The 8,965-nt window shown below is 45.2% G+C and overlaps 1 non-coding gene across 1 annotated transcript; it reads left to right on the top strand.

The window, feature by feature from the left end:
• Nucleotides 1-1,578: 1,578 nt before the first annotated feature.
• Nucleotides 1,579-1,650, top strand: TRNAE-UUC (transfer RNA glutamic acid (anticodon UUC)). Its single transcript has one exon. It is a non-coding gene; the product is annotated as a tRNA-Glu (tRNA).
• Nucleotides 1,651-8,965: the final 7,315 nt, after the last annotated feature.

Raw genomic sequence — 8,965 nt, 5'->3', positions numbered from 1 at the left:
GATGGGAGTTGCTTGGTGGCCTAGTGGTTAGGATTCAAGGCGTTCACTGCTGTGGCCTGCCCGGGTTTAATCTCTGGCAGGGGAACTGAAATCCTGAAAGCTGCATAGTGTTGGGAGGGGGAGGGGGAAACAGATCAGTGGATATGGTCTCAACAGAGAGAATGAATGCTCGATAATCAAAAAAAAAAAAAAAAGACAATCCAATTAATGCCCAAAGGGCAATAACACAATAATCTTTGGAGTTGTCTTTTTCTAATTTAATTTTATTTTATTTTTGGCTGCGCTGGGTGTTCACTGCTGCTAGGATTTTTCTCTAACTGCGGTGTGTGGGGGCTGCTCTATAGTTGCGGTGCGCAGGTTTGTCATTGCAGTGCCTCCTCCTGTTGAGTCGGCGAGCTTCAGGAGTTACAACACGTGGACTCAGTTATTGCGGCTCCCCGGCTCTAAAACAGGCTCAATAGCTGCGGCTCACGGGCTTCGCTTCCCAGGGGGCGCTAGTGGTGAAAAAGACGCCTGCCAAAGCAGGAAGACCTAAGAGACATTGGTTCCATCCCTGGGTCGGGAAGATCCCCTGGAGGAGGAAATGGCAACCCACTCCAATATTCTTGCCTGGGAAATCCCATGGACAGAGGAGCTGGCGGGCTATAGTCCCATGGGGTCACAAAGAGTCAGACACGACTGAAGCGACTTAGCACGCACGCACGGGTTTAGCTGCTCCTCGGCGTGTGGGATCTTCCCAGATTAGGGATCAAACCCATGTCTCCTGCATTGGCAGGAGGATTCTTTACCACTGAGCTGCAACGGGAGCCCTGGAATTATCTTTTTCTAGTAAAAAATTGTTTTGTATCGCTATTGGACAGAGTAGCATTGGCTTTCCGTGGTGGCTCGGATGATAAAGTGTCTGCTCGCAATGTGGGAGACCCAGGTTCGATCCCTGGGTTAAGATCACCTGGAGAAGGAAATGGCAACCCACTCCAGTATTTGTTGCCTGAAAAATTCCATGGATAGAGGGGCCTGGTGGGCCACAGTCCACGGGGTCGCAAAAAGTCGGACGCGACTGAGCGACTTCACTTTCTTTCACTTTCTTTCTGGACAGAAAACATTTGGGTTAATTTCGTTACCCGAAAGCTCGGCCTCTCTGTACACCCTTGCCGAATCAAATCCCAGAGACATAAGTTTTGGGTGAAGCAGGAAAGAATAGCTTTATTGCTTTGCCGGGCGAAGGGAGACACACACGGGGCTTTTGCCTCGAAAACCTGTGTCTCAAATCCAGAGAACTTAATGATGGTTTTCGTAACAGTGGGTCAAATGTAGGGTCTTTGAAGGAAATGGCAACCCACTCCGGTACTCTTGCCTAGAAAATCCCATGGACAGAGGACCCTGGCCGGCTACAGTCTATGGTGTCGCAAGAGTTGGACGCTACTTAGTGACTAAACCACCACTTGACAAGATTGGGTGTGAAACTGCTTGCACTCCCTTAACCTCCAATCGGGTGGTTACTCTCCTGAACTTGATGAACGTCTCTGGGCCCTTTCATCCTACTGCAGGTAGCTTCTTGGCCGCCCCTCCCTTGTCTTCTCCCACATGGTCTAGCGGTTAGGATTCCTGGTTTTCACCCAGGTGGCCCGGGTTCGACTCCCGGTGTGGGAAGAAGGAAACTTTTGTGTTTCCCAGGTGGCGCTAGTGTAAAGAATCCTGTCAATGCAAGAGACAGTAAAAGACTCAGAGGTATTCTTTACCTCTGAATCACCAAAGTGAAAGTGAAGTCGCTCGGTCGTGTCCGACTCTTTGTGACCCCATGGACTGTAGCCTACAGGCTCCTCCGTCCATGGGATTTTCCAGGCAAGAATACTGGAGTGGATTGCCATTTGTTTCTCCAGGACATCTTCCCGACCTAGGAATTTCTGAACCCGGGTCTCCCACATTGAAGGCAGACGCTTTACCATCTGAGCCACCATGGAAGTCCTGAATCACCAAGGAAGCCCTTAATTAGCAACTATTCAAATCAGCCCTTTCTAAATCAAGGAAGGTGATGGAGGCAGGAGTCTTGCTACGAGAAAAGGGGATCAGAAAGATCTCCATGCCTGGGATCCCCACATGGCCCTTCTCGGTTTCAGTCTCAGCCTTCTACAAATTAATTACATACTTTTTAAGTGTTTTGATCAATAGTAAATAATAAATGAAATAAAAGTACACCCCTTTAAAGAACTGGATAATCCGCATTGCGGGCAGATTCTTTACCAGCTGAGCTGCAAGTGAAGCCCAAGAACACTGGAGTGGGTAGCCTATCCCTCCGCCATCTGATCTTCCTGACTCAGGAATGGAACTGGAGCTTCCAGCATTGCAGGTGGATACTTTACCAACTGAGCTATCAGGGAAGCCCATAGTTTTTAAATGTTCTAGTCAATAGTAAATAATAAATGAAATAAAAGTACACTCCTCTAAAGAATTGGATAATCACTGATAAGACCTGCTAGGCAATGCCCCCAAATATTAAAAAGAAATGAAATAATTCCTTTTAGCCTATTTCCAAACTTTGAGTAGTTTTTCCTTAACAAGAGTGAAGAGCTAAGGCTTAAAAGAGAGAAACATGGCTTTCTCTTTCTTCTTTTCTTTTCTCTTTTTCTCTTCTTTTTCTCCCTCTTGAAGAATTCTAGAGTTTTCTATATACCAAGAACTATACTAAACATTTTAGGAATATAAACGTGTTTAATCAGAGTAAAAGACAAATTGTCCCAAATTGATCTAGGGCAAAATGCTTTTGTAGGATCTAATGCACAGCTTCCCTCTAGGAAAAACAAAAACAAAATTTTTGAGAACATGTTGTCGACTAAAAAGATGCACAGGGTGAGAGTTGTTTTATTTGGGGCAGAATGAGAACTGCAGCCTGGGAGACTGCAGCACCTCAGCCAGCTCTGAGGAAGTATTCCAAAGAGGCAGTGGGGGAAGGTCAACATATAAGATGTTGGTGAAGGGGGAGTTCAGTGCAATCAAGCACCTTACAAAAGGTTTTCTACTAGTCAAGAGGAGCTTGGATTACCATAAAGGGATTTAGTACTTTTCTAGATATGAGAAGATACAAGGATTGGGATCATGAAATCAGTTTCTGAAAACAATGGCAGACTTTATTTTCTTGAGCTCCAGAATCACTGCAGACAGTGACTGCAGCCACAAAATTAAAAGACCATTGCTCCTTGGAAGAAAAGCTATGACAAACTTAGACAGCATATTGGAAAGCAGAGACCTCACTTTGACAACAAAGGTCCATATAGTCAAAGCTATGGTTTTCCCAGTAGTCATGTATGGATGTATGGATGTGAGAGACCATCAAGAAAGCTGATGCTTTTCAAACTATGGTGCTGGAGAAGACTCTTGAGAGTCCCTTGGACATCAAGGAGATCAAACCAGTCAATCCTCAACCCTGAATATTCATTGGAAGGACTGATGCTGAAGCTGAAGCTCCAATATTTTGGCCACCTCATATGAAGGGCCAATTCATTGGAAAAGACCCTGATGCTGGGAAAGATTGAGGGCAGGAGGAGAAGCGGGTGACAGAGGATGAGATGGTTGGATGGCATCACAGACTTAACGGACATGAGTTTGAGTAAACTCCGGGAGATAGTGAAGGACAGAGAAGTCTGGCCTGCTGCAGTCCATGGGGTCACAAAGAGTTGGATACAAGTTAGCAACTGAACAACAAAGACCTGTTCCACCAGTTTCCCTAGAACACAGAATGCCTCACTCTCCACCCTAGACTGCCTTCAGGGCGTGTCAAAGGTCAACAACTGCAGCAGCACAGTATCCAGTCACCACAGAGTCAGATGGCAAATGGCCTTGTTGCTGTTCAGTCGTTGACAAACACTTTTGGCAGGTACCAATTTGTAGTTGACAATGTTTAAATCTGGAGAAGGACATGACAACCCACTCCAGTATTCTTGCCTGGGAAATCCTATCGACAGAGGAGCCTGGGAGGGCCCATGGGGTCACAAAGAATCAGACATGACTGAACAACTGAGCACGCAGTTTAAAGCAATTTTTTGATGAATTTTAATGGGATCAACACATTCTGGAAACTAGTTTTTTGTTGTTGTTCATTCAGTTGTGTCCAACTCTTTGCAACCCCATGGACTGCAGCACACCAAGCTTTACTGTTCTTCACAATCTCCCCAAGCCTGCTCAAACTCATATCCATTGAGTTGGTGATGCCATCCAACCATCTCGTCCTCTGTCATCCCCTTCTCCTCCTGCCTTCTATTTTTCCCAGCATCAGGGTCTTTTCCAATGAGTCAGCTCTTCGCATCAGGGAGCCAAAGTATTGGAGCTTCAGCTTCAGCATCAGTCCTTCCAATAAATATTCAGGGTTGATTTCCTCTAGAATTGACTGGTTGGATCTCCTTGCTGTCCAAGGGACTCTCAAGAGTCTTCTCCAATGGCATGTTTCAAAAGCATCAATCCTTTCGTGCTCACACCAGGGAAGCCTTGTGTGCTACAGTCCATGGGGTCGCAAAGAGTCAGACACAGCTGAGTGACCTCCTTTATGGTCAACTCTCACATCCATACATGACTACTGGAAAAACCTTAGCTTTGACTATGCAGACCTTTGTTGGCAAAGTAATGTCTCTGTTTTTTTAATATGCTGTCTAGGTTGGTCATAGCTTTTCTTCCAAGGAACAAGTGGCTTTTAAGTTTATGGCTGCAGTCACCACCTGCAGTGATTTTGGAGCCCAAGAAAATAAATCTGTCACTGTGTCCATTGTTTCCCCATCTATTTGCCACGAAGTGATGGGACTAGATGCCATGATCTTAGTTTTTTGAAAGTTGAGTTTTAAGCCAGCTGTTTCACTCTCCTTTTTCACTTTTATCAAGAGGCTCTTTAGTTCCCCTTTGCTTTCTGCCATAAGGGTAGTGTCATCTACACATCTGAGGTTATTGATATTTCTCCCGGCAAATTTGATTGCAGCTTGCGCTTCATTCAGCCCGACATTTTGCTTGATGTACTCTGCAGAGAGCGCTTACAGGGCTTCCCTCATAGCTCAGTCAGTAAAGAATCTGCCTGCAATGCAGAAGATCGGGTTCAATTTCTGGGGCGGGAAGTACCTCTGGAGAAAGAAATGGCAACTCACTCTAGTATTCTCACCAGGAGAATTCCATGGACAGAGGAGCCTGGCAGGCTACAGTCCATGGGATCACAAGAGTTGGACACAACTTAGTGACTAAACCACCACCACTCTGTATAGAAATTAAATAAGCAGGGTGACAATATACAGCCTTGACGTACTCCTTTCCCAATTTGGAACTAGTCCATTGTTCCATGTAGGAAACTAGCTACTCACCTACAAAGTAACTGGTGGCTCAGACAGTAAAGAGTCTTTCTGCAATGCAGGAGACCCAGGTCAATCATGGATCGGGAAGATCCCCTGGAGAAGGGAATGGCTACCCATTCCAATATTCTTACCCGGAGAATTATGTGGACAGAGGAGCCTGGCAGGCTACAGTCCATGGGGTCACAAAGAATCAGACATGACTGATTGACTAACACACACACACACACACTACCCAACTGATTTCTATCTGAGAGTCTTCTATCAAGGGTCTAGAAACTCTTTCTTCATCTGATCAAACAATGGTTGTCTATCCATTTTCTTTTTTCCATAATGGAGCAAATCTTTTTTAAAAATCTTTTCGTCATGCAGCATGGGCATGTGGGATCTTATTCCCCAACCAGGGATGGAACCTGTACCAGTACACTGGACCACTACGGAAGTCCCTGGAGCAAAATTTTTATTTGGCCTACTAAAAGCCTTTTCCTTTGGAACAAGATTGTAATATAACTTTGACATGTGCTATTAACTAAATTACCTATAAAATCCAATTTTCAATAGCAACCCTCAAAACAACCCAAGAGATCTAAATAGAACTCTACCCTCCTTTCCCACCCAATGTTTGTGGCTCAAAATTTCAAACACTTCCCTTTCCCTGGAAGAAAGTGAAAGTCGCTCAGTCGTGTCTGACTCTTTGCGACCCCATGGACTATACCATCCATGGTATTCTCCAGGCCAGAATACTGGAGTGGGTAGCCTTTCCCTTCTCCAGGGGATCTTCCGTTTGAACTTGGGGTGAAGCAAGAAAGACAGTTCAGGTGTGTCTCTTAAATGTTCAGGGGAAATGAAAAGTCAGCCTCCAGAACTCCAGGGTGTCAAAGCCACAGAGTGTCTGTGCAGTGAATTGTTTTCTGTTCACGCAATTGGCTTTAATGTATGAAATATATAAAATACAAACAGATCAGAGGTAGCCTTTTAAAAAAACTTACGGATTTTATTATAGGATTATTTAATACAACAAAAGATTTTCCAATATAAAATGTCCAATCTACCTATTCTAGACTAACATTTCCATTAATTCACTTTACATTTACACACACTTCTTTGGAAATGAGGTTATAGACCATAGCATCTTAGCCTCTGTTGGGTCCATGAGTTGCCTTGCAGTTATGGAAAGTGAAAAGTGAAGTCGCTCAGTCCTGTCCAACTCTTTGTGACTCCATGGACTGTAGCCCACCAGGCTTCTCCATCCATGGGGTTTTCCAGGCAAGAATACTGGAGTGGGTTTGCCATTATGGAAGCTCCTCTTCCTCCAGCTGCTGCCTGGGCCTCAGGAGAGTGGAGGAATGACAGGCATTCCTACTGTGGCGGTAGGTATCTAGATATGATCAGTGCATATGCTGGCTCTACCACCCCCACTCATCTGGTTGTAGGTTTGACAGGTAAGTTAAATAAACTCGATTAATTGATAAGACATGGTGACCCTCATTGGGATGTAAGCAAATGGGTCAATTAATAATTCATACATTCTACATCTGGTCTAAATGTCTTTATCAATTGCCCATGGGTCACTGGACCACAGCCCCTCAGGCATTCCGCAAGATCAAAAGTGAAAGCGTGTGATCCAAACTTATATTTGCTGACTTGCTTCCCTGTGTTTGGTCTCTAGCCAGCCCTACATTTACAAGACAGTGTAAAGGATCCTGCCCATCGAGGAATTTGGGTGTGGGAGATAAAGAGAAAAAAGAATGACCTCTTAGAATGACAGGATTTGTTGCTCATTTTAAATGAAATCAAGAACGATATTCAGTCACTGACCACTTATGGTCACCACTGCCAGAAGAGTTCTGGGCCAGAAGGTGAAGGAAGTTGATCCAGGCCTCTCTGGCTTCCCCTTCCTCTCACCTGGGTGAGACTGGGAGGCATTTCACTGACCAAACTTGTTTGCTTACTGACCAATAGGATAAGGTCTGTCTACATTCCCTTCTCCAGTCATTTGCTTAACACCGACATGAATGTCAAGCCATTTGTAATGTGGTTGCAACTCCCAGCAGATAAACCAAACGCTGAACCTGAGTTTGTTGTATGTCAGCTGTGTGATTTTAGACAAGTATCTTCTCCTTCCTAGGTCTCATTTTACTCATCTCTAGAATGAGGATAATACCTATGCATTAGCTTGTGAGGGCTGTTCCAACAAAGTGACACAGACTGGTTGATTCAAACAGAAATTCATTTATTAATTTTTAAAATTTTATTTATTTATTTGGCTGCATCAGGTCTTGGCTTCCCAGGTGGTGTGAGTGGTAAAGAACTTGCCTGCCAATGTGGGAGATGTAAGAGGCCAGCATTCAATTCCCCGGAGAAGGGCATGGCCACCCACTCCAGTATTCTTGCCTGGAGAATCCCATGGACAGAGAAGCCAGGTGGGCTACAGTCCACAAGGTCGCAAAGAGGTGGACATGACTGAATCAACTTGGCACGCATGCACAGTCTTACTTGTAGCAGGTGGGATCTTCTTTCTGGCATGGGGATACTTCGTTGTGTGCCTTCTCTAAATTGTGGCATGCATACTCGAGTACTAGGGCTCAGTAGCTGTGGCACATGGACCCAGTTGCCTGACCAGGAATCAAACTCATGTCCCCTGTGAAACCATTTATCACAGACTGGGACTTGAACCCACCTAAAACCCAGTTTGGGACTTGAACCCACGTGGCTGGGACTCCCAAGCAGGGTTTGGCTGGTTCGAGTTCCAGTCATGTGGGTTCGAGTCCCAAGCAAGGTTTTGGCTGGGTTAGAGGTGGCTCGGGGAGAAGGCAATGGCAACCCACTCCAGTACTCTTGCCTGAAAAATTCCATGGACAGAGGAGCCTGGTGGACTACAGTCCATGGACTCGCAGAGTCGGACATGACTGAGCGACTTCACTTTCACTTTGAGTTCCAGACACATGGGTTCAAGTACCAAATAGAATTTTGGCTGGGTTTGAGTCCTAAGAAAGGTTTTGGCTGGGTTTGAGTCTCAGCACAGGGGTTCAAGTCTCAATCTGTGGTAAATGGTTTCACCTGCATTAGAAGGTAGACTTTTTTTAAAGAAATTATTTTAGTTATATTTATTAATTTATTTTTGGCTGTACTGGGTGTTCGTTGCTGTGAGGGCTTTGTTTTTGTTTTTCTCTAGTCGGGAAGATGCCCTGGAGAAGGAAATCGCAACCCATTCCAGTATTCTTGCCTGGAGAATTCCATGGATAGAAAGGCTACAATCCATGGGGTTGCAAAGAGTTGGACACGACTGAGCGACTTCACTTCCCACTTCTTTATTTATGAAGAGCAGGGGCTACTCTCTTGCTGTGGTGCGTGGGCTTCTCATTGCAGCGGCTTTTCTTTTTGCAGAGCACAGGCTCTATGGCTCTCGGGCTTCAGTAGTTGCAACACACAGGCTCAGTAGTTGTGGCTCTCAGGCTCGAGAGCACAAACTCAGTAGTTGCGGTTCACTGGGCTAGCTCCTCCAAGGCATGTGGGATCTTCTTGGATCAGGGATTGAACCCATGTCTCCTGCACTGTTAGGTTCATTGGCAGATTCTTTACCACTGAGCCACCAGGGAAGCCCCTAAACAACAGAAATGCATTTTCTTTCATTCTGGAGGCTA

The sequence above is a fragment of the Bos taurus genome, chromosome 2, assembly GCF_002263795.3.
Source record: "Bos taurus isolate L1 Dominette 01449 registration number 42190680 breed Hereford chromosome 2, ARS-UCD2.0, whole genome shotgun sequence".
Taxonomy (NCBI): domain Eukaryota; kingdom Metazoa; phylum Chordata; class Mammalia; order Artiodactyla; family Bovidae; genus Bos; species Bos taurus.
This window is presented reverse-complemented; position numbering and strand designations above follow the sequence as displayed.